This window comes from Notolepis coatsorum, assembly GCF_963971535.1.
Source record: "Notolepis coatsorum genome assembly, chromosome: 10".
In the NCBI taxonomy this organism is placed as follows: domain Eukaryota; kingdom Metazoa; phylum Chordata; class Actinopteri; order Aulopiformes; family Paralepididae; genus Notolepis; species Notolepis coatsorum.
The window spans coordinates 76383552-76410533 of record NC_140174.1 but is presented as its reverse complement, the minus strand read 5'-3'; the positions used below and the strand labels follow the sequence as shown (position 1 = coordinate 76410533).

Here is a 26982-nt window from a genome sequence, read left to right as displayed (position 1 = left end):
CACTCACACAGCGATCAGAGTAAGACACACACACATACACACACACACGGACTCCTCTCACACACAGCAAACAAAAGTTATTTAAAGTACACTTCCACTTTAATTTGTATTATTTAATTTATTTATCTTGTTATGAGTGATTGCTGTATTGTTCTTCAAATACATTCATTTAAAGTGGCTTAAAGATCCAAATTCAAATGTTTCATGAGTCATTATTTTAATTTGCTATGGGATCATCATGTTATGATGTTGTTGTTTGGTCCTGACAAGAGTCTCAAAGTCTGGGGTGATGGTAGACAAGCAACTCTGAGGTCATGCTCAATGTCCAATCTGTTCCTCTGCTCTGTCTTCAGCTGGACCAGAGCTGAGAAGCCACTTTCACAAAGATAGGTAATTATAATTTTTTTTTTTGTTGTTGTTTACATTGGTTTTCGATTAGTCGACTAATCGAAAAAATAATCGGCAGATTAGTCGACTACCAAATTAGTCATTAGTTGCAGCCCTAGGTGGGACGATACATTGATCCAGATCGATACATCGATGTAATTATCAACGATCGAATCGGATCGATGCAATGTAATAAGATCGATTCATATCGATACTCTTATTTTGAAAATCCTGTGGCGAGTCTCATATCCGCCCAAGAACAACAGCAGTAGCAGTGTGTAGACGTTACAGCATAGCATTCTCCCTTTCTGTGTGTGTGTGTGCGCACGTCTTTGGAAAGACCAGATGAGGTCAGAGGAGTTTGATGTTTAAATGTTATTTAAACATAAACAATATAATACATAATAAATGTAGGCCTATACATGATCATGCAACATCAACAAATTGTTTTAGGAACGGTTTGGGAGAGGGAGGGGTTTTAGGTTGTGAGTTTTGAGTTCCAAAAAATGGAGCTTAAAGTTTAAAGCTCAATATATCAAAACGATTTTCCTTTAAATGTCTGGAAGAGCTCAAAAATACAAATATCAAATGATATTTTCGTTACCTTTTTTTAGTTGATCTAAATGTTACTGATTGTGTTAAATGGGCATATGATATCATCTCATATCGATTGCAGGCACCTGAATCTAATCTAATCGTATTGTATCGTGAGAGACTTTGTGATATCGGCAAATATCGTATCGTTGTCCAAAGAATCGATATCGTATCGTATCATGATGAAACTGGTGATTCCCACCCCTAGTGTCATAAACAACACCAACAGAGAGTAATATCATGTCTCTTTACTTTACGTCGTTCCCAATTGGCGAGCATTTGTTTTCTGGTCCATGGTATTTTCACCCAACCTCATACTATGCGGTTGAGCACAGTAGTTTGGGTCTACCAGCTACCCCAACAGCTGCAGTGGCCTCCTCAATAACTACAGTGCAGCGAACAGTCTATATATTGCATATCGATACTAGCAGAGGTATCACTCAACATAGAACTTGAAGTCAAGTTAATTATATTTATTTCTTTCCGAGAAAAGGTAAGCAACTTGTTTTGGCCTAACATTTCTCTTGTTTTGGCGCAACGCTTTTCTGGTTTTGGCGTAAAATTTCTCTTGTTTTGGCATAACGTGTCTCTTGTTTTGGCGTAACGTTTATCTCGTTTTGGCGTAACGTTAGTTTTGGCGTAATGTTTCTCTTGTTTTGGCGTAACGTTTCTCTTGTTTTGGTATTACGCTTCCCTTGCAGTTTACCTTTGAACAATGGGATCTGGTCAAATGTGTTTAAAGTGTGTGAGCCCTGCTGCACCCGTGTGCCACCAAAGCTAAAGAAATACCAGATATGCTGGGAAAGTTTACATGACAGCGCATTCATGCGTCCTTTGTAGTTCTGTGTTCATGAAACACACCTCATCCATGGCCTCTCAGCATTGCGATACATTTAAATGTACTGCTCATAAGTAGGGATGGGTACCAAATTCGGTACTTTTAAAAAAGGTACATACCGAAACACGTCGGTACTACCGAGTATCGATTCACGTGAGATACCGAAAATAAACCTTTTTCACACACACAATATACGCTTAGGCCTAACAAAAATAATAGTTGGTTTCAGGTTGGTTGTCAGTTTGGCCATGGGTAGGTAGGGAATTTATTTTATTTTATTTTTTTATTTTATTCTTTCCCACGGCGACTATGGATAGGGAATTTCTTTATTTAATTAAAATGTTCACAACAACATGGATGCATGTACTCTGCCAGCATGTTTAATATCCATAATACTAAATGTTTGACTAAGATTTCTATGAAACTTTATTCTTAAAAAAAAAAAAAAAAAAAAAACGGATTTTTTTTTTTTTTTTTTTTTTTTTTTTTTTTTTTAATATATAATTTTTTTTAAAAACTCATAAAATATATTGGGTCGCACCTAAATCGGCAGGGTCGGTCGGCAACCTGAAACCAACCATTATTTTTGTTAGGCCTTACCTAGGATTTGACTTGATTCAACAACAAAGCAGTTTTTTTTAATCCACTTTTTCTCCTTATTTTTCTCCCATCCCAATTTCGCCTAGCCAATTCTCCCTTCAATTCTCCCCTTCCCTGTCTCGAACGTTGCTAGACTATGCCTCCCACTGGTCGGCTGCAGTGAGGACCAAGCCTTGCATCACGTGTCCCCTCCGGTACACGAGGCGGCAGCCGTCGCATCTTTTCACCTGTACAGCGCGATCTCTCAGTGGCGAGGAGTAACGCGTGGGAGGCTCACGCTGCCCCCGATGCTTCCTGATTCTGCTGTACAGGCGCACCAACCGACCTGTAGGAGTCACCGTCCACAACGTCCAATCCCCACCCACCAGCTTTCCCACCCCTAACACTGCCAATTGTGTTAGTATGAACGACCAGCCAAGCTGGTAGCAACGCAGAGAGCTGGGCTCGAACCCAGCATCTCCTGCGTTAGTGGCGAGCGCCTTGCCCACTGTGCCACTTAGCCGCCCTGAAAGTGTAGTTACTTGAAGTTTGGATTTTTTTTTCACGACTGAGGTAGGTAGATTACATTTTTAGGGACTAAAGTACCGAAAAAAGGTACCGTTGGGTACCGGTATCGATTCACAGGTACCGGTACCGTATCGGTTCAAATGTGAACGGTACCCATCCCTACTCATAAGGCTATACTGACTTATCAGTGGTAATGTACTGGTCATAACGTAAGGCTATACTGACATCAGTTTAAATGTACTGGTCATAAGGCAAGGCTATACTGACTTAGTGCAAAATGTGACTTGAAATGTGACTCAGCCACAGCACAGCAGGATACCCAAAATGACGTACTTCAGTAAACATATTTTCACAAACGGCTCCTTTATGGTTGCAACATTAATAATTTATCGGACTGCTATATAGCAATCTTATATGTGCATTATTGAGCTATAATTAGCTGTTGGCTCACAGATACCACTCTTTAGCTGGGAGCTATGCTAATGTGGGGCTCCATTTTATAAGAGCCTCAATGCTAACAAGTGGACTCAAGGGGGCGACACAAAGTGAAATTTATTTTCCTTCCAAGAAGATCCTTTCCAACTTTCGCAGTGTATTGTCAGTTGTAGCCAAACTAGACCTCAAGTGCAATTATACTTTATACACACTACATAAAATAGCTCCTTTACCAAAAACAGATATATTTGATGCAGAAACAAATATTGCATATGATTTCATAACGGCAGCTTGTTTCTTTCTACTTTTGCTAGTTTGCAGCCAGATAGCTTGCTACTGAACACAGAAGAAATTCGTATCCATCTTCTTGTCTGACTCTGGAGAAGACGGTAAGCGCATTTCCCACAATGTCGCCATGTTCCTTTAAGTACTATTTTGGAGCGCTCTCTCGAGTAATCATCTAGATCTAGATCTACTCTTACATAGTACACACAGTAGTACACCATGTAGTACATAGTAACAGTAACGTTACTACTACTCGAGAGTACTTCTATATTTAAATACCCTTTCCACCACGGGTCTATGCAAGTATCAATATGCAAAGTGGGCTGTTAAATAGTGGTGCAGTGAAGTTATTCATGGAGCCGCTGCAGCTGTTAGGGCTGCTTTCTGCTTGGATGGAGGTATCCTGCTGAAAACTAAACATAGTCTGTGGAAATGAAGCACGACCTGGTAGACAGAGAGTGCTATTAGATCGCAGACACCTTTGTTGCAAACAACAGGTGATTGTAATCAAATAGCGGGTGATTATAAATTAAATGAGCGCAGTGGCCAATGAGCCATGGCTTTGCGCTGTGTTGTCTGGCAAAACAACGGCATGACAATACTCTTGAATTGCATTACAACTCCGCCATTGTGACGCGGCGCATGCATTGTCTGGTAATGAGGTAATATAACTTCACAACAGAAGGTCTGGGGTTAGCTAACTGTTCATAAATACACAACACTGGTATTAGAAAGGGGCTTATAATTTCCGCCGCTTACCAGTGTGTAGTAGCTCTATTTGGCTGGCTTCAAAGATGCACTCAATTTAATTTCCAACTCATTAATATGCCAGTTAGGGTACAGGCCCTCAACTGCACCTTGTGAACACTGTTTACCTTTACTCATAGTATATTCAGATTATTTTTATATATTCAGATTATTTTTATATATATATATATATATATATATATATATACAAATGTATTGCCTATATTTATTGTAACATCTCTTATCTGCACCTTTGTTTACACAATTTTCTCATATTTTTATATTCAGATTTAAATCATATTGTTTACACCGTTTCTTTTTCAGATTTTTATATTCAGATTTCATTTTATTGACAATATTTATGCCTTTCTTATATTACCCTGCCCATACCTGTACTTCCCCTCCCCCCTGCTGCTATGACACCTGAAGCAGCAGGTATCCAGCATGAAGAACAACATGGACTGTGCTGAGAAAGGACGAGTCAAATCAACATCACTGGTAAGTAGGAAATAGGGCTACGGTTGTGAAATGCTGAACTTGGCCTTTAAAATAAGTTATTGCAACTGAATTTCGAGTGTGTCTATTTAAAGCCATGGGGGTGCAAATCTCTTGGCAGGAACATACAGGAGATCTACAAGTGTATAATAGAATCGGTTCTAAAGGCCTCTGCATGCTACAGAAACTTCAAAGCAACTTCAACCCAACATCGACAAAGCAACGGTGTTGCAGACACATTACCTTTATGCTTCTGCAAAATCAACGTGCAGCCTATGATGCAACAAAATGTACCCCGGATGTGCGGCTCGAGCGCGCCCAGCCCGCCTGAATACTTTGGGCAGCCGAAGGTGCGCACTCTAGCAATTACAAACGGATTTCCCTTCTCAACCATACATCGTTAGTATAATAATAGCCCTGTTTATGTTTGTTTTCGCTTGTGTTCTTGTATATAGTGTAATATGGTTATATCGCCACATCAACCCAGTCCATCCCCATTGTTTCCCCAATCTCCTTCCACGAATTCATCGTCATAATGCTATCCTTGTAGTCTTTAGACCCGCTATTATATAAATGTTGGTACTTTCGGACCTCCTCTGCAATACGTTCCTGCATTTGATTCATTTTAAACAAACAATTAAACAAGTGTAATGAAACAATACACTAGCTATCGAGCTCCTGTCAGAAAGTTCTCTTTTGGTCTCGAGCTCCTGTCAGAAAGTTTTCTTTTGGTCTCGAGCCAGGAACACTAGAAGTGACAGACAGCCCCGCCCCCATTCACTACCAACCAATCACTGCTACGCAATACCAACGCAACGGGTCTTTAGATTAGATTTTGGACACAGGTACGCAACATCCTCGCAACACAGTCTACAAGACTCTCTGCAACAACCGCGCTGAAATCGCGCCGATGTTGTGTTGAAGTTGCTTTGAATTTGCTGTAGCATGCAGAGGCCTTAAGGCCTTGTCCAGACGAAAACGATTTAGATCTTTTTCGTTTTCATTTCGTTTTCATTTAAAAAAAGGTTTCCGTAAAAACGAAAAACATCTCAAGATAATAAGTACGTGCCACAAATTTACAAAATAAATGTCTTTGCGGTTTTAGACGTCACTCTTTTATTTTGAAAACCCGACCGGAAGTGTTGTCGTTGTTTTCGATAACTTGAGCTAACTTAACGTTAGTTTTCCAAAGGAATGGAGAGAGAGAGAGAGACCGCGGCTCAAACTACCTGTGTTGTATTAAAGTATTTGATTGATGTTTAACTTGTCCTTGTGTCATTTCGACTAGCAAAACGTTTGTTGTCTGTATTTAACGTTACCTCAGGATACCACTGTCTATTGTATTTAGTTGGTTAGCTATTTAGCTAATGTTGATAGCATTTGAATAGCATCAGCGCTAGCTGGCTGGCTACAGCTCAACACCAGCCATGGGGATACTATACTAAATTGCTTTTGAGCTGACGCTAGTTTCCAACGGATAGGAGAGAGACCACGGCGCAAAGGAGGAGGAAGAGCTGCAGATTTTAATCGGCAGGAGAGAGAGCTCAAAGCCGTATATAATATAATAGCCCCGTGATGCAGTCGGAGGCAGCTCAAACTACCTGTGTTGTATTAAATTAATTGATTGATGTTTAACTTGTCCCTGTGTGTGTCCAGTCCTTTCGACTAGCAAACGTTGTCTGTATTTAACATTACCTCAGGATACCACTGTCTATTGTAGTTGGTTAGCTATTTAGTTAATGTTGATAGCATAGCATCAACGCTAGCTCGCTGGCTACAGCTCAACACCAGCCATGGGGATACTATTTACTAAATGATGGAGGCTTTTTAATCGTCAAGGTAAGAGAGGATTTGTCATGATCAACTGAAGGCATATGCTATGAAACAGTATGTGCTTGGCTACTACTTGGGTTTTCAGAAAAAGTACATTTAGCTGTAAAAGCCCGATCAAGCTCAATAGCTTCTGTAACACTGTAAGGGAAATGTCAATCTGTTGTCGACGGTGGTTGTGATGTTGGCTGAGAGTTTGCGCATGCGGGGTAAGGGAGAGGTGGGGCTATCGCGTCATCGGTTCAGGAGAAGACGCGTTTAGCTTGTAAAGATGGTGACGCAAGGGGGGCGTCTTCAGAATTGCGCACTCTGGAAGCCGGTCTCAGAACGTAGCGTCTTCAGGCTGCCAGAACGCAGTTCCGTGTGGATGAAAGGTGCAAACTATCAAATACTTTGCCTGATACGACCGAAATCGGTTTAGTCTGGACATGGCCTAAATCTATGTAACAGTTGATATCGCAGTTCATTGGACTTTTGTGTTTGCAGCTCACTCCAAATCGCTTTTCCCATCCCTAGCAGGAACAGATAAACATTTACCTTTACATTTAGTCATTTAGCTGACGCTATTATCCTACAGTTTTGGCAAATATGAATATGGTATTATTCCAAAAAGTTGTGTTATCTAAGTACAATTTTTTCAATATAAGTCTGACAACAAAACGAGCAGTTAGTAATGTATGAATTAGTATAGTTAATATAGTATGATAGGATGAGTAAAAAGGGGTGGGATTAAATAAGTATGCTTCTTCCCACTCATTTTCAAATATGTAAATTGCCAACAAAAAAGAAAAACAACTTGTTTTTTTGTTTATATTTTTATTTATTTATTATTTGAATGGCTTAAGGCTATATCTGTACTTGATGTTTGTTTGTTGTTGTTTGCATATTTGAAATAAACTTCAATCAATCAAAAGCAACTTACAAGTTCTGTATAACAAGTCAGCAGGAAGGGTCAAACTGTGGAACCTGAGTGCTACACTGAGTGCTACGATTTTAGAATAGTAGGTAGTAGGGCTGACCCCTATTAATCGGTCGAAAGGAGCCGTAGTCGACTGGCCAACCTCTTAGTCGAATATATTAAAAAAAACTAAAATAAAAATTTACAATCTTTTTTTATCATTCTTTCCAAAAGAAAAGAGGCCTAGAAGCGTGGCTAACACTAATGGCACGCATACCAGAGGCTAACTGCCTACGAAAACAGGCACAGAGGCACTGAAAGAGGATTTCACCCATCTAATGAACACACTAGACTAGACAAATATCAAGATGTATCCATCAGTGGACCAATTGCATGCTTTTGCAGAGGACAAGAAGCCTTCAGTCGACTCCTTCAGACATTAAGCACCCCCCACAGCCCAAATGGAATGATACAAAATAAAAATTAAATTAAAAGTTTAAAAAAAAGTAAAAAAAAAAATAAAAAATTGTCAACCAAATAACGGCAAATTTTGGCCAATCATAGTCGACCATCCAAATCCTTAGTCGGGGACAGCCCTAGTAGGTAGTACTATAGGCATAGTAGATAATTTAGTAGCAAAGTACATAATAGTAAAGGACAGTAACGATTATAATAATTTATTCCTACTTTTTATGGTCCAACATTGCAAGCAGCACAACCAAAACAGAAAAAAAACTAAATATGTCCTTTAGATACATACAGTAGATATACCACAATCACTTGTATTTAAAATGTCAACTGAGCCGTTGCTGCTAAAGCTGCCACTTCCTCATTTACAAATAAATGAGGAAATGCGCCATCTGCTGTCGCCTGCGAGAATCCATCTTTGGATTTCATCTTTTACTTTGAAAACAATGAAGTGGCAGGTTTAGCAACAAAGACTAGGTAGAAATAGAGCGCTGGTTGCGCTCCTAGTTATCCGCCAGAATGTTAAAACCATAAAAAAGATAGAAATGGAAGTGCTTTGGGCAAGGCGCTCGCCACTAACGCAGGAGATGCTGGGTTCGAGCCCAGTTCTCGGCGTTGCTTCCGGCTTGGCTGGTCGTTCATACTAATACAATTGGCAATATTAGGGGATGGGAAAGCCAGTGGGTGGTGATCGGACGTTGTGGACAGCGACTCCTACAGGTCGGTTGGTGCGCCTGTACAGCAGAATCAGGAAGCAACGGGGGCAGCGTGAGCCTCCCACGCGTTACTCCTCGCCGCTGAGATCATGCTGTACAGGTGAAAAGATGCAACAGCTGCCTCCTTGTGTACCGGAGGGGACACGTGATGCAAGGCTTGGTCCACATTGCAGCCGACCAGTGGGAGGCATGGTCTAACAACGTTCGAGACAGAGGAGGGTAGAATTGGATAATACGAAATTGGGATGGGAGAAAAATTGAAAAATGGGGAGAAAAAGTAGATAAAAGAAAAAGAAATGGAAGTGCTTATCTATTCCTGCCAGAATTGGGGGGAAAAGCTACAGTATTGGGGTGTGCAGCAGGGTTCGAAATTAACGGGGGCTTGGGGCATAATGCCCTTGAAAATGGACAAAATGCCCTCGAAAATCAGTTAAGGGGGGCACTTAATGCCCCCGACAGTTTACTAATTATATATATTTATCCGGTAATGGAGCGTAGACCTGTGTATCGTACGGTTCAGATGACGCGCAAATAAAAAAAATCATTTGGCGGAGCCGGTGTTCTGCACTGGCTGCAGGCAGCAGCAGCAGCACTGCAGCCAGCCAGGTGCTAGTCAGTTTGTGTAAAAATGGCACGCACAATATAAATCAATCTTCATTACGACTTTAAAAACATAGCCATTAACACTTTGACTGCCATGAAACGTGTTTTGACGTCATTGCTGGCCATGCTCAAGTTGCCGGGGGACGCTGTACAGCGTCCTTATATCAATATTTCAAAAATCTGCGATCGGATTCATATGTCCCCTCCGCTGGCCTGAGATCCACCAGCAGGACCCACTGAGCTCTCTGGCGGTTCAGGAGCGCCATCTGGTGGCCGATCGGCGCAATCGCTTTAACAGGAAGTGGCATAGAGGTTGTGCTACGTCCGTAGTACTTCCGGGCGCTCGCTATAGGTCCCGCGACTCTGGCTCGTCACGCTACACAGTGATCGATTGCCAATAACTCGATAAACAACATGATTTGGACGTATATACCATTATACAAGCTGGAGATGGACCGGGTAAATTTACATCCCATAATGATAAGATTTCAACTCTACGATGATCGCCCAACGGCGCGCGGAGACTGGGGTGAGTTTCAGCGTGTAACGTTACCGTCTTCGATACTAACTGCTATTATCAACATTTGACCCACATTAGATGATTGGTATAACGCTGCCCACGGAATTATAAACGGCCCCTAGCCCATCCGGTCAACATCAGATGACGTGTAGTAACTTCTAGAAGTACGTCTAGTTGTAATTTTTTATATCGCGCTGATTGCCATAAAACTGTATTGCATCATCAATATAATGTATTTGGGGCTATAGATCACGTTCTGGAGAAAGCTGCAGAAAGAGATGAAAACATACTTATACATTAGACCATACTTTACTATGAATATGTGAATGAAAAAGTTTAACATTGCTACACAATGAACAATACATATAGGACTTTGAATGGGCCCTAATAATGGCAATGTAGCAATAGAATTTAAAAAGTTATAGCCCTGCAAAGAAGGGGACTTTCTCCATAGACAAATAGCGCTGGCAATCTATGGTATATCATGAATTTAACCTTAGGCAACCAAAGTGTTAACATTACATAGGCCTACACACATCTTGCCATAGCGTTAGCAGTTTGTACAATGTTTGTAGCTGTTAGCTAGCTAGCCCTTCACAACAACAGCTAACACCGTAGCTACTACTGTAGCAGAGGAGGAAATGGGAGTCTGAGAGGCGGGGTGTTTAAAGACAATGATAGGCGTTTATTTAACATCCAAGAAGGCTAACATACAACTGTGTTTTACTAACTCCAACCGGGACTATTATCGCTTTCGCGCTGCTTGTTGATGTTATGAACTGCTCCTAACGTACGTGACCGGAGCTGAAGGTGCCACACGCTAAAATGTCCGTGGGGACCCGGCGCCAACCCATAGATAGTTCCAACTCACCGAATTACGTAATCCACCACAGTTGCACTCAATATTTAAATAATGTTAGTCTAAATAAATGTAGACAGAAACATAATAATTTCAAGCAGAAAACGAATCTTTCCATTAAGAACTGACAATCAGGGAATTTAAACATGGTTGACATTGTTTTTGTGTGTTTATATTAATTAAAGAAAGGAAAGTCTAGTGCTGGCTGAGCATATTGTTTGTTTGCACTAAGTTAATACTTTGACAAATGTAGCCTATATTTTTCAGTCAGTTCGGTCTTTGTGTGCCAAACATTATTTAAGGCTGTAAACACTGTAAACCTTTTATTTTATTTTTAATAAATGAGAAGCATGTTTAGATTTGAGTGTTAAATCTTTTTTAATAAAAATTAACGTATATCGAACTGAAAACCATGACCCCAAAATCGTGATACGAACCAAACCGTCCATTTTGTGAACCGTCCCACCCCTACTGTTTATCATAAAAATTCAGTGCCCCCGAAAATCAATTAAGGGGGGCAAAAAAAGCCCTTGAAAAAAAATGTTAATTTCTAACCCTGGTGTGCAGTGATCAGGCTGCGACAGCTGATACACCCAAGTCGTCGTCTGTGAATTATTGTGCTGTGAAAGTTCTGTGAAAACGTACCAATTCCGTTTATGGGAGGTAGGTGTGTGCAAGGATTTGAAATCAACCTTAAATTTCAAAACGTTAAATAGTTAATTAAAATGGTTTAATATTATTTTGTATACATTTTATAGGGCAAATGTGTAAAAATGAGGGCTGGGACTTTATCGTGTTAATTCTGACAAAGTAAGTACATAAAGAAAAAATCGTAAAAAAAATATGCGCTTTTTATCATATTTTAATCGCCGATCAACCAATACATTGTTGGAAAGTTGAATTTGCCGCCTTTCGATCGTCACCCCACTCAACCTATAGATCACTGCACTTCCGTGTTAGATTGAGCTCATGGAGGAGAGAGAAGGGGGAGAAAATGAATGAATGTGGATGAGAGCCCTGACATTAACACTTTGAGTGCCAACGGCGCTATATGTCGTTAGTTCATGCCGACCGTTGAATGCCAGCGGTTGTTTGTCGTTTTTTTTTTTATTTATTAGCTATTTTAATCCATATTTCATCAATCTAGTCTCACGTTAGTGCAGCAACCTCTCTCTGAGCTCCATTGGGAAAATACCGCCCCCTATCGTCTCTCCCTGTGTAACTGCACCCCATTGGATTAGACTGATGGGGGGGGGGGGGAATCCAGTTTCCTCATTTTACTTATCCGGCAAGCCATCCGAAGAGATCGAAGTGATTGCCGAGCCGGAAAACAGCGTGGAATACATATTTCCAGTACCCAGCGCTGAATCAATAAACGCGATCGATATTTGGAATGGCGATCAGGAATTGGAATAATCTTTTTGGAGAACATCTGATCTGAGGTAAGGAATCTATTTTACCAGTCTTAGGATAATCGGATCCGTTTCCACAGAGATATCAGCGTTTGCCCTGTGTGTGTGTGTGTGTGTGTGTGTGTGTGTGCTGATCAGGAAATGAGAATAGATTTTTCAGCTCGCTTCTCTAGCGTGCATAAGTACACATATACTATCGATAATCTAGCGTTTATTTGAAAACGATTCATAAATAGGCCGAAAAATGACGTTGTGTATTCCAGAATATTCCAGTATGCCGTTTATCACAGAATCTTTATATTTCCCTGAAACTTTCAAGAAAACTAGGGCTTTTCAAAATGGTATAAAACGGAAATGAACCGATTAAAAAACAATCCGTTTCGACAATGTTGACTGCAAACAAGTCATTGATAAGCGACGGCCAGATTAGACACAGGCAGCCATAATTTAAGACATAGATTATGCATTCACAACGCTATCATTGAAGTGGGTGGTGGCATTCAACCATGTTTTGACCATGTTCACCAGTGGCATCAAACCAATGGGGGTTTTTCTTCACAGTTGCCGTTAAAGATTAGGCTACACTAATATTATACTATAAGACGTCACCATCACTTTCATACCACCCGTGCCCTTATTGGATTATTTATGTTGACGAAACATACCAGCTAACCTGATAACAAGATAAACTTACGTGAAATAGGCGCTGCAGCCACACAGGATGGCCTTGTGGGCGTTAAACTCAGTGCTTGTTTCCTCTTCCATGTGGTGATTTTTAAATTGTATCTACAGTATATATTCAAGCGTACAGACAAGTAGCCGGAAACAACAAGTGATAGCTTCACTTGTCTACTGAGATCTGAGATCGTCTGAGAGAATTGATTCTAGAAATGATTCTAGAAATGTTCTAGAATGTGACATCATCACAATGGAACATGTTGAATAGATACAGAAATGTTCTAGAATGTTTGATTATGACATCATACTGTGACATCACAATGGAACATGTTGACTAGATACACAAATGTTCTAGAATGTTTGATTATGACATCATACTGTGACATCACAATGGAACATGTTTGACTTCATTTGAATAATCTAAATAATATGCATGATATAATATAATGTAATATTATATAATATAATGTAATATAATAATAAAGTATATTATATTTAGCTCCCATTTGAATAATATAGAAATATGTCTAAAAACATGACATTCTTTAGAAGTCTTAAAATAAAATACATTAAAAAAAAATATCCACTTTTTCTCCCCATTTTCTATTTTTCTCCCATCCCAATTTCGTATATCCAATTCTTCCCTCCCCTGTCTTGAACGTCGCTAGACTATGCCTCCCACAGGTCGGTTGTAATGAGGACAGAAGCCTTGCATCACGTGTCCCCTCCGCGTGTATGCTTTTACCAACGCGTTCGCCGCTGGGGCGTGAGATATGAAGACAGATTTAACTGGGTATAGGAAGGAAGTACCATACGAGCCGCAAATTGAACATGCAGTGAGTCTGCGACAACAACCTAATAATAAACACTCGAAACAGCTATTACCAGACAATTACAACAGCAGTGGTGCCTGCTTCAAATGTCACGTATTATAGGCTATAAGCCTGTGTAGATCTATTCGGAATAATAAACATATACACCCTCTAGCAAAACATGACACAATGTGATCCTAGGGCTGGGCGATATGGCCTAAATATGATATCACGATATTTTCTGACCTTTCGGCGATACACGATACGCATCACGATGTTTTTATTTTTTCCCCCAAACAATTCATTATGAGGCTTACCCAGACAGTATTTGAGTTTGCAAGCTAACATTAAAGACAAAATAAAATACCCATGCATTTAGCATTTTTATATTATATATTAGATTTAGATTATTGGATTATTAGATTATATATTGCATATATTTAGCAATGAGATATTATATGATTTAGATATGAAATATGATGAATTGAAAATGGGGGACCCTGATGTAAACAAGACGAAAGTCTTTCTCTGGTCTGCATCCTCCAGTCCACTGTTGATTGTTGTTGTATTGAGCTGTACTGTATTGTACCTATGCTGCAATCTGTTAATAACGTTTATATTCATTCAGTCGGCAAACAGAATCATTTTGATTGACAGTCGCGTCTGCCAATTACGTCACATCGCTTGCACCCGCCCTGCTGTTCTTAGCACCAATCGGCAAGCGCGTATAAATTTTTTACTTCCGCTATTGGAGAGCTCAATGAAAACAACAATGGCAGCGGTAGCTCGCCGCGGCCGAAGTTTAGCTTTTAGCTCTGCAGAATGACTAAACGACTGGAGGCATAATGATTTTACTGCAACGGATGTTATAATAAAAGCCTTTCCATACATCTGTCTGATTGAAAACGTTATTAACAGACCGCAGAATGGGCACAACGGAGTCAGCACGGGCTGAGATATGAACGGCTAATGCTTGCTATATCTAGGTCGACCTCGGTCGTTGCTATGTAAATACGCTGATGTTATTGAAAGTGTAACTATATAACGTCAATGCCACAAAGCGAATGCCTTTGTTATCATAAGTAGTAACTTTTGATGCAGTAGTGTGTGTGTGGGGCGGCGGCGGCGCTGTTCAAAAGTTTCAACGTGTGGACCAGATTGACGCGACACAAGCCTCTTGGGCAAAACATCACGATATCCACGATACGTTTAAAAAGTGTATCGTTAATGAACTGTACCCGATATTTATATAATATCGTCATATCGCCCAGCCCTATGTGATCCTATCTCCGATAGAGCGGCTGGTCGCAGAGACGCGAGTTGAACGAACACATCGGGAGGAGAATGAATGAATGAATGAAAACTTTATTTAACAGATTGCAGAATGGTATCTGCTAGGGGTGGGACGATACATCGATCCAGATCGATACATCGATGTAATTATCAACAATCGAATCGGATCGATGCGATGTAATAAGATCGATTCATATCGATACTCTTATTTTGAAAATCCTGTGGCGAGTCTCATATCCGCCCAAGAACAACAGCAGTAGCTCCGTGTGTGTAGACGTTACAGCATAGCATTCTCCCTTTCTGTGTGTGTGTGTGTGCGCGCGTCTTTGGAAAGACCAGATGAGGTCAGGAGTTTGATGTTTAAATGTTATTTAAACATAAACAATATAATACATAATAAATGTAGGCCTATACATGATCATGCAACATCAACAAATTGTTGTAGGAACGGTTTGGGAGAGGGAGGTTGTGAGTTTTGAGTTCCAAAAAATGTAGCTTAAAGTTTAAAGCTCAATATATAAAAACATGGCACTTTACAGTGAACAGGAGGTCTATTTGTATTAAAAACAATAGATTGATTTTCCTTTAAATGTCTGGAAGAGCTCAAAAATACAAATGTCAAATGATATTTTCATTACCTTTTTTTTGTTGATCTAAATGTTACTGATTGTGTTAAATGGGCATATGATATCATCTCATATCGATCGCAGGCACCTGAATCTAATCGTATCGTATTGTATCGTGAGAGACTTTGTGATATCGGCAAATATCGTATCGTTGTCCAAAGAATCGATATCGTATCGTATCATGATGAAACTGGTGATTCCCACCCCTAGTATCTGCAGGTTTAGCCCAGTCAGATTTAATGCTTTTTAAGACTTTTTAATGCCACTCAGAATTAAATTTAATACCAATTTCACAATAACAAAATGACAAATCATGCAACAACACCAATTAGTTTAAGTTTAGGGACACATTGGTCCAAAGATGTTTATTAAAACATAACTTGGAAACTTAAAAATCTTGAACTTAAAGGAGTAACTGGGTTGGATGAATTTCAACAAAGGGGTGACCAAACATAAATAGCAAATATAGCTATACAAAATATACCAGGGGCCAAGCAGCAAGTGCAACAGCCACTGTCAGAACACATAACTATTACCACCCTCCCCAGGGTATCAAAAAAGTCAACCAACAAACAAGATTCTTGTGCCGGATCTCCTCTCTGGTAAACAAGAATACCCTGAAGACTCTAACAGGAGCACTCATTCAAGGGTACTACGACTATGCTTGCACCTCATGGTACCAAAGCACCTCAAAGGCCCTAAAAACAAGATTACAAACATCACAAAACAAACTACTGCTTAACCTCACTCCTAAAACCCACTTTACCCCTGCCCACATTCAAAACCGCTCTTAAAGAGCACCTACGGGAGGCTGCAATTAGAAACTGGGCACCGTAAATGTCCAAACCCCCCCCCCCTCCTAATGTACAGTCTCCTCCCCATCATATGTATATATTTTATGTTAGGATCTCTGGGTAACAGTACTGTATATTTGCATATCGTATATGTCACAATTGTAACACTACAGTACTATATACCTGTATGTCATGTATGTCCCTATGCCATAAATGTCATGATGTCATGTATGTTGAGTATGTCATAAATGTCATGTCACTATGAATTGAAAATGGGAGACCCTGATGTAAACAAGACACACGTCTTTCTCTGGTCTGCATCCCCTTAACAATTGTGTGTATTGAGCCGTACTGTATTGTACCCATTCTGCAATCTGTTAAATAAAGTTTTCATTCATTCATCCAGTTGTTTTGTTTTTGTGGTTTGGTTGAATGAATGAATACTTTGTGCCCTAACCCTAACCCATCAACTACCTCTCATTTGTTTACTTTGTCAAGTAAAACCACTAAAACTCATAAGCACAAAGAGACAATGGAATATGGTATACATTCTCTCTCTCTCTCTGATTGATTGAAAACTTTATTTAACAGATTGCAGAATGGGTACAATACAGTACGGCTCAATACACACAATTGTTAAGGGGATGCAGACCAGAGAAAGACGTTTGTCTTGTTTACATCAGGGTCCCCCATTTTCAATTCATAGTGACATTTATGACACTCAACATACATGACATTTATGGCATAGGGACATACAGGTATATAGTGCTGTACTGTTACATTTGTGACATATACGATATGCAAATATACAGTACTGTTACCCATAGATCCTAACATACATGGGAGGATACTGTAGGTCATTAGGAGGGGGTGGGTGGGAGGAAAAAATACATAGTGGGTGAAGCTCTCATCGAACATAAACACAAACGTGTCCTTGTTTACATCCGTGAATAGATTATTTTCAAGTTAAGACCTCAGCTTCAAGCTTTGGCGTGGAGCCGAATGTTATCCGGACTTCTGTTGGTGCAAATGTTATAGTCCTACCTGATGGCGCAGCTGGTGTGGAGGCAGGCGGGGCCGAAAATAAATGCGAAATAGTAGTTTGCAGGCGGTTTTTGCAGAGGTAACATGCTTAGCGCTCAGCGTGTGCGACGCGACTGCTATTTTTTTTGTTGCAGCGGGGCTCGTAATGGTCTTTGACTGGGACCAACCATCGCGCAAACAGTGGATTGTCGAGCCAGTTCTCGTTAAATTGGCACTTTCCCATATTAACGAGTGCAAATGCTAAACTAAACTAAATGTAACGTTAGCGTTATCGCTTCGCATTGCTAACGTTAGCTAGAGCCGTTGCTGAAATGGTTCCCCGGCCCAACACAACTCCTTGTTGGTTCCGCCCCATTCCGGTCTGCGTGATTCTACAACACGGTCAATGAAAAGTCAAACTTTATCTCCCGTTAACCGTTTTCCCCCAGATTTCATAATAAAACATAAGATGACATGGCATTTTATCTTTCCTTTCTATGGCATTTTTAAGACCTCTGAAAATGGATTTAAGACATTTTAAGACAAACTAAGGCCTTAATTATTGATAAACAAATTTAAGACCTTTTAAGACTTTTTAAGGATCCGCGGACACCCTGGGCTCAATACACACAATTGTTAAGGGGATGCAGACCAGAGAAAGACTTTTGTCTTGTTTACATCAGGTTCATTCATTCATTCTCCTCCCGATGTGTTCGTTCAACTCGCGTCTCTGCGACCAGCCGCTCTATCGGAGATAGGATCACATTGTGTCATGTTTTGCTAGAGGGTGTATATGTTTATTATTCCGAATAGATCTACACAGGCTTATAGCCTATAATACGTGACATTTGAAGCAGGCACCACTGCTGTTGTAATTATCTGGTAATAGCCGTTTCATTGCAGAATGGGTACAATACATATACAGAGTAGACAACAATCGGAAATACAAATACGTAGCACAAGACAACAGCAGTACTCCCAAGGTTCTAAACCTAGTCACCTATTAGCCATGCGATTAAGAATTAATGCAAAATTTGCAGATATAACTACCATTAGAGCACAACAAGTACTTGAAACAGACCCTGAAAAAATAAACGATACATTCAAAGAATTCTACTCCGACTTATATAAATCAGAAGCGACTAGGCCTGCCACGATAACACATTTTGCTGGGCGATTAATTGCCCCCGAAAATATCGCGATAAGCGATATTATTGCGACCGGTTAGAGAATTTTTTTTTTTGGAGAAATTTATTTCCCAAAACTTTTATTTTGAAGCCCACCGCTCCGTCTTTTCCGGTGTTTAAGACTTTTATTTTGAAGCCCACCGACCGGACCGGAAGTATTGTTGTGATTATCAGGTACTTTTTGGGTACCAGAAAAGTCACGTGAAACACTGCAGACCACTGAATAGAGACGCGTCTCTAGGATTTCATAATCATTATGTTTGCAGCAGGCACAAGTGCAATAAACAAAGGATACAGTCACTGTGTATTCTGCCTCATTTATTGATTAAACAAAACCGACATCAACACAATTTGCCACCGAGCGGAGAGTTTAGTCTCGCAAAAAGATCGCTGACTTGTTAAGGCTTGTTGTTAGGTTAGGTGCTAATGTTGTGCTAGCGTTTTAGCATGGCTATCGTACATAGCGTGATCAATATAACTCGCTATTGATTGTTTGTATGAGTAACGTTAATGCTAGTAGAATAGACACAACGTGGGGTAATCACCATCCATTTTAAACCGGTTATTACCTAATGCTAACGTTAGCAAATAGACGCGACTGGTAACGTTACAGCTTGTTAGCCTAATGCTCGTTAACGTTAGCATAGACAGCCTAGCTAACGTTAACGCTTGTAGAATAGACACAATGAGAGGTAACGTTAGCGTTAGCAGAATAGACACAACGAGGGTCTCGTTAATGTTGTTATTGATTGATTGATTGAAAACTGTGTTTACTCTGTTTGTATGAGTAACGTTAATGTTAGTAGAATAGACACAATGAGGGGTAACGTTAGCCCCACGGAGCTCCTGTGCTGTGCTCTGTAGTAAAGCCAGCGGCCCGCCTCCCAACACGGACAGTGACTGACAAGGGGCACTGGGTCCGCCTCATTAAAACAAACGCGCAAATAGCAATTAATCGCGCCCGTCAAAATCATTGCATTCATTTTAATTATCGCGGCAATTAATCGATTTATTGCTTATCGCGGCAGGCCTAGGCCTGCCACGATAACACATTTTGCTGGGCGATTAATTGCCCCCGAAAATATCGCGATAAGCGATATTATTGCGACCGGTTAGAGAATTTTTTTGAGAAATTTATTTCCCAAAACTTTTATTTTGAAGCCCACCGCTCCGTCTTTTCCGGTGTTTAAGACTTTTATTTTGAAGCCCACCGACCGGACCGGAAGTATTGTTGTGATTATCCTAGCCGACAACTTGTCTCGTCCGGTTGTGTTTTTTAGTTTTAACGTTAGCTACTAACGTTAGATGCAGCTACTACAGGCAATCAACGATGAGGAGGAAGCGTCAAAGCAGTATATAATAGAATAGCTGTGGTGCGTAGGCACTGCAGCACGACTCGAAAACGACCCGTTATAATAAATTAATTCATGTTTAACTTGTCCCCGTCTCCAGTCCTTTGACTAGCCCCACCCGTTCATTGTAAACAATGATGCATGTAATTGTATTAACGTTATTCTGTGTTATTCTAACGTTACACTACAAATAACGCTACTTGGTTAAAAGGAGCAACACTATTGAGAAATGTAGTTAAGCTATATGTGGCGTTGCTACTGCCCCACGGAGCTCCCGTGCTGTGCTCTGTAGTAACGCCAGCGGCCCCCCACACGGAGAGAGACTGACAAGGGGCACTGGTTCCGCCTCATTAAAACAAACGCGCAAATAGCAATTAATCGCGCCCGTCAAAATCATTGCATTCATTTTAATTATCGCGGCAATTAATCGATTTATTGCTCATCGCGGCAGGCCTAGCGGTAAGGAAAAAATCAATACCGCGGCAGCCCTACCGAACGGTGTACGGTTCAAATGCGTACCGTTCCTCCCCTACTATCTAGGGACATGTATGGATCTCAAGGAATGTATTCCCAGTGTCAGAAATACTGTGGCTGTTACTAGGCTTGAGTAAATTGTGATGAAACAAAGGAGAATATAAATTATGATTTTTGTTTGCATCTTTGACAGTGAATAACACCATGCAAAAAATTACCAGTCATGAAAAACTGAGCTCATTCAGCACCTTCTTGAGATCACAAAGTGTACAAAAAGTCTAAACAAATTAATAAAGGGAAGATGATTAAACAGGACATTTTGTAGACAGTACTGAATTCTGCCATCCGGACACATGCTATTTGAAATATGATTATAGAATATAGAATATCTGGCCTATAAATGACCTTAGTATGGCCAAGTGACATATCTATGGATCAGGCCAAATCTCCCCTTTCCAATGGCAGAGTTCAATCTGGATTTAGTATCACCAGGCGTGATTCACAAACCGTGAATGAAATCTACTGTAAGTAAAGTTACTTTTTTATAATGTACATTTCTCCACCATTTCTCATCAGAATGCAACGCCGTTTTTTGCTAGACGTTCACGGAAAGGTAGAGAAACTAACTGTGTTATGTTTTGTGGGAGATAATTAGGGATGCCCCGATCACGTTTTTTGCCACCGATACCGATCACCGATCGTCTATGAGCCATATCGGCCGATACCGATATCGATCGTTTTTGGTTTTATAAAAAATAAAAATAAATTATATATACTTTTTATTTTATTTTATATAAAATATATATATTATATAATTATACTTGTAGTTGTATTATCTGCGAGACATCGCCACCACGCAACAAGTCAAAATGCTTGCTATCTGCAAACAGCTCCACTGTCTGTGTGTATACTCTGCTTTGGTCAAATCACATTCAACATGCCCTCAGCGTCCCCAGTCAGAGCGATAGTTCAACAGGGTCTGAAGTGTTATGAAGCATGATAGCTAATTAGCCAATGTTCAGCTGCAAAAACGAATAATGTCAATTATGTTATAAGACATTGATATCAGGAGCCATCTGTAGCTACTGCTAGCCGGCTAGATGACGTTAGACAATGCATCATGTATTAAAATAAAGTGAACTATTTAGTTTACTGGATCATTTCGTTGTGATCTAACAGTGATCTAACGTGAGCTAACGTGAGCTAACGTTAGTTACCTATGCTAACGGAGGTCTCATGCTGGTGCATCCCTATCATTCTTAAACTGAAATGCGCATTTGTTGATATCAGGAGCTATCAGTAGCTAGTCAGTTAGACAATGCATCATGTATTAAACTAAAGTGAATAGTTGACTGTGTAGTTGTTTAAACAGTAACGTTAGCTAGTTAGCCAACGCTACCCAGCGCTTGCGAAAACGAATGCCAAACTGTCACGTTGATATCAGGAGCTATCAGTAGCTAGATAACATTAGACAACGCCTCTTGTATTAAACAAAAGTGAATATATGAATGGGCCATTTTGTTTAATCCTTGTCATGTTGAAAGAGGAGCTCTGCGGTGCTCATGCACTCGACCCGTTTTGCCAAAGGGTTTGTTGACAACATGACACGGGTCTGGGAGGGGGAGGAGGAGGGGCAAGACGTGCAGCAGCAGCAGAGCTCTGTGTGAGAGAAGAGCGAGTGAGAACTCCGCTGAGAATTGGATCATGTTTTCCGTCATCGATCGGTTTTCACGATCGGCGAAAATAAAGCATTATCGGAATTCACGGATCTCATATGTAGAAAAATAAGAGAAATAAAAAAGTAAATCTGACTGTTATTTCGGTTGATTATTCCTCCCCTTTAAAGGGGAACTATTTTACTATTTCTTTCACTATTTGGGCACTTTTACACAATTCCTGTGAGTCTATGGAACACCTCTGTAATATATTTTTTTTTTATTCATTGTTTTGTATTTCTAATCAAGTCCTCAAAAACAGCATTTTTCTACCTCAAGATCTCGAGCCGTTTTGAGCCTGGGCAGCAGAACTGTGTGCAGCTCATCCTGCACCTCTCCATTATCATGCAGCGGTGTCTTTCTGACATCACAAATCATCACATTTTCAGATGACTCAGTTCAGTGAGGGTGAATATTGTGAGAGGAGAATTGGAAGAATGCGCCAATATGAGAATTTTGAGACATAGATCATATTAATATAAGTTCACATAGCTAGGAAACAATGCTAAACACTCAAAAAGGCCATTTATAAGATAGTTCCCCTTTAATAATTCCAATTGGTATTGTATTTTATATCATTGGAAAGCCTGATTAGTTACCTTTACAACGAGGTACAACTTGTAAGAGGTATGCGTTTGTGGAATGAGCAACACAGCTAATCATGCGGGTAGCGCCGGCCAAAATAAATGTGCCAAAATCCCCTGCAATATTCTTCCGTTTGTATTCACTCACGTTTTGAGTTGCTTGGTGGATTGGATCAGCTTGGGCGTGCTGTACATGCCAGAGTGACCAATGCAACCATGTTGGCTGACTTGCTGCAAAACCAGGCTGGTGACCAGCATGAGGAGGTGCCAAGCTGTTGTGACTGTGTATGGATCTTCCACATGCTACGGAGGTCCCTGACAGTGTAAAGTGAATAAAGTGTAAAAATGGCCAATATGTGTTGTTTCTTCCTTATTACTGTGGGAGAGTGCAATCATCCAATCCACCAAGCAACTCTAAACGAGAGTGAATACCAACAGAAGAATATTGCAGGGGATTTTGGCACCTTTTTTTGGGCTGCTACCCACACGGTTAGCTGTGTTGGTCATTCCACGAATGCATGCTCCAAACAAGTTGTACCTCACTGTAAAGGTGACTATTCAGGCTTTTCTTTTTTTTTTTTTACTTTGGCCATTCCCCTGGCTCTTTTATGTGTTTATCACATTTATACTGGTCAAGGATGACCGACAGAAACAGGCTGAAAGGGTTCAGATGGGGGGTAAGACACTCTGGGAAAGGCACGGCTGCAGTCGGGATTCGAACTCGCTAAGCCCCAGATCCGTGACGAGCACGGTTGTCCACGGCGCTGAAATAGCGCTCGCGGTACGTGGTGAGCTACTGGAGCTCCCCGACTATTCAGGCTTTTCAACAATATAAAATACCAATTGGAATTATTAAAGGGGAGGAATAATTGACGAAAATAACATTTCCGAACTTATTTTGAGGAGTTTATATAGCATATTATTACATGGTGTTTTAACATTCGCCAAAATGCTTGATTGCGATTGGTCAATAGCGCTCCGTTACCCCTAGCAGCTGTCAATTATTTCTCGATAATTGACCGCTGCTATGGGCAACACGGAATAATGACCGCTGTTAGGGGCAACAGAGCGCTATTGACCAATCACAATCAAGCATTTTGATCGCAGTCACGAAAGCTATAACCTCGTTCCCAGCTTTATCTCGCACAGCTGCACTACATCAGGTTCAATCAAGTCCACACCTGCCGACGATGACAGAGGAGGAATTGACCTTCACTGCGTTTAGAACACCTCGGCTGCGCCAGTCGGTCAATTATTTTGCGACAATGACAGAGTATAGCTATACATTATCCCTTACTTATACCCCTAATAAGCAAGTGCTCAGCTCCCCCACTGAGGCTCCCCTCTTTTCCTCCTCCAGAGGCCACTCCACTGGGAGGCTAGTTGTAGGATAACAGAGTCTCTCTTCCCCCTTTCAGAGGCCACTCTAACAGTTAGAGTCAAGCGCTCTTGTGAACGGTCCCCTTTACCTTTCCTTCCCCCATCCAATCCCCACTGAGTGCACAGCTCCAAGTGCATCCTCTCCAAGCTGCCTGCATCAGAGGTGGAACGGTTTTTAAAAAATAATAAAATCACGGTTCGGTCATATCACGGTTTTCGGTTCAGTGGGGAGAAAAAATCCCATTGCTAATTCAAATAGTATTAGATTAACAAATTATAATAATGTTTTGCCTTCAATGCATTAGCTGAAAGCACAAGAAACACATACTTGTCTATTATCAATTATATAGGTGGCTCTCATAAGGGGGCGTGTCTTACAAACTTTTTCCTCATTCTGATGTAATCAAAGAGTTGTGGCCAGTCTGGCTACTTTGCTCTGGGGGTACATCCCTCTGTGTAGCATATAGTGGACATGTTGGATAATTCTTTGACAATTCTGCATGGTGTTTGTTCCAAGTTTGCAAGTTGTACTATTGCTGAAGTGACTATGAGAGGAAATCTTAACATTGTGACTAGGGATGTTCGATATGGGCTTTTTTACCGATACCGATATTGTCCAACTCTTAATTTCCGATACCGATATCAACCGATACCGATATATGCAGGGTTTCCCCCTCCAAAAAACGGAATAATTTCAGGTAATTAACATTACATATCTCTTGTCGTGGAATTAACACAACATTATGCATACTTTTGACAATAAAAAAATGCAGAATGTGTTCTTACTTGCTTGCCTGGGTAAATAAAGGTTAAATAAATAAAAAATAAAAAAAAATATTTTACAGATCATTTCCGATATGACATTTTGATCCACTTTTCTCCTCCTTTTTCTATTTTTCTCCCATCCCAATTTAGCCGTGCCAATTCTCCCCTCCCCTGTCTTGAACGTTGCTCGCATGTGCCCCCCACTGGCCGGTTGTAGGGAGGATAGAAGCCCGTCACATGTCCCCTCCGATACATGTGCAGGCAGCCAGTCGCATCCTTTCACCTGCCAGCGCGGACTCTCTTTTGGCGAGGAGTAACGTGTAGGAGGCTCACACTGCCCCCCACCATTTTCCTGTCTCTGCTGTGCAGGCGCTCCAACCGACCTGTAGGAGTCGCTGTTTACAACGTCCAGATTACCACCCTTCGACTTCCCACTCGCTAACTCTGCCAATTGAGTATGTATGACGGCCGCCGGCCGGATTCAAACCCGGTGTCTCTTGCGTTGGTGACAAGCGCAATGTCCGCTGCGCCACCCAGCCGCCCCCGATATGACATTTTAATGCCAATATCGGTATGCCAATAATATCGGACATCACTAATTGTGACTTGACGTTGCATTGGGCTGCATATATAGCTTGCTATAAATAACAACATTAAGGATTTGATTATGGATTTGCCCTGTTGGAATCTAGGCTATTTTTATTAGACAATGGGCATTTACATTAATCACTGTTACATGAAAATATGTTTGCACCAGATTTAGCAGAAGCTAATTTCCATCTGTAGTCTTAGTGTGCAGACTGCAGAGATTGTTTTGTGTAAATAGGAGAAGGAGTTGCTTTTCTTAGGAGGAGACTTTCTTTATAACCAAATAATTTATATATATATTTTTTTTTGTAACATGGTTTGTTACAATTCATATTCCATGTGGCTATTGCAGTGATACAAAAGGGGCCTTACGCCATTCATTGCAGCCGGGTAGCTTTCTACTGAACGCACAGAGAAGAAATTGGTATCTTCCCAAAGGTCAGTGAATACCACGATCACAACACCAGAGGGAGCTCCACAAATCATGTTAAACCCAGATTCGGCTCAAACAAGGGTCTAAACACGTTTAGCAATTATGCCACATCAATGTGGAACGCCCTACCCAAAGCTGTAAAGGAATGTGAATCACTACCCACTTTCAAAAACACTCAAAAAACACCTACGGGAGACTGCAATTCGAAACTGGCCCCTACAAATGTCCTAACCCAGTTGTACAGTAAATGACCAAGTATGGCTTTGTCAGTATTCCAATGTACAGTGTACAGTGTTCCCCCCCCCCCCCCAATGTACAGCCCCCCCCCCCCTCCTCCAATGTACAGTTTCTACGTCAAATGTATATACACTCTTTTTCTGGACACTTTTTTTATCACAAACAGTACTGTATTTGCAAATATGGTATGTCATAAATGTATAGATGTAGCAGTACTGTCTATCTGTATGTCGTGTGTGTCATATATGTTATGATGAATTGAAAATGGGGGACCCTGATGTAAACAAGACGAAAGTCTTTCTCTGGTCTGCATCCCCTTAACAAGTGTATGTATTGAGCTGTACTGTACCCATTCTGCAATCTGTTAATAAACTTTTCAATCAATCAATCTTTAAATGTTGTGAATATTGAGTTATGATGATTACCTGGAACTCCATTTCTGCAAAACTCCATTCATATATCCAAGTGGCCATATTTCCAATTTCCAAATGTACAGTTAGTGTACTACCTAAAAGATAGGAGAGAAAGTACATTAGATAAATTCCAATTAAATGTTTCCACGCAAAGAATCAGCAGATAAAGTTACGTGTACAGCTGTTGGCATGCTAATCGACCAATGTTACAGTATCGGAACAAATCTTGTCACGAAATAATGTTTTAATTGGCACACGGTGTCAAAACTGAGTTTAGTAACGCCATCATAAGTGAATGAGAAACCTTGAAGTAGACAACCATGTCAAAGAATGTATTGCCAGTGATATTTATGATACAATAAACTACAAACGCTAGCTTGCAAGCTGCCTAGCCCTGGGGTTGCTCCCCTGTTGGGGCTCCGGGCTGTAACGTT

General features: G+C 40.6%; 1 protein-coding gene across 1 annotated transcript in view; it reads right to left on the bottom strand.

Annotated features, from left to right (window-relative positions):
• The window catches only part of LOC311236122 (KAT8 regulatory NSL complex subunit 1-like), a 216273-nt gene extending 189628 nt beyond the window's left edge, over nt 1-26645 (bottom strand). Inside the window, exon 1 of the mRNA XM_084323738.1 lies at nt 26561-26645. The gene's annotated coding sequence lies outside the window, so the exon portion shown is untranslated. The remainder of the gene's footprint in view (nt 1-26560) is intronic.
• Nucleotides 26646-26982: the final 337 nt, after the last annotated feature.